Source organism: Geospiza fortis, unplaced genomic scaffold (assembly GCF_000277835.1).
Source record: "Geospiza fortis unplaced genomic scaffold, GeoFor_1.0 scaffold1873, whole genome shotgun sequence".
NCBI classification, from domain to species: Eukaryota; Metazoa; Chordata; class Aves; order Passeriformes; family Thraupidae; genus Geospiza; species Geospiza fortis.
The window spans coordinates 21,048-21,292 of record NW_005054856.1 but is presented as its reverse complement, the minus strand read 5'-3'; the positions used below and the strand labels follow the sequence as shown (position 1 = coordinate 21,292).

The window sequence follows — 245 nt, the reverse complement described above, 5'->3', positions numbered from 1 at the left end:
TCCCTGTGTCCGTCCCCATGTCCATCCCCATGTCCATCCCCGTGTCCATCCCCGTGTCCATCCCCATGTCCGTCCCCATGTCCAGCAGTGTCCATCCCTGTGTCCATCCCCATGTCCATCCCCGTGTCCAGCAATGTCCATCCCCCCATGTCCGTCCCCATGTCCAGCAGTGTCCATCCCTGTGTCCATCCCCATGTCCATCCCCGTGTCCAGCAATGTCCATCCCCATGTCCATCCCCGTGTCT

The 245-nt window shown here is 61.2% G+C and overlaps 1 protein-coding gene across 1 annotated transcript in view; it reads right to left on the bottom strand.

Moving 5' to 3' along the window:
* Nucleotides 1–245, bottom strand: part of LOC102035659 (ETS translocation variant 3-like protein) — a gene marked incomplete at its 5' end in the record, with an annotated part of 19,705 nt that overhangs the window by 1,134 nt on the left and 18,326 nt on the right. The window lies entirely within an intron of this gene.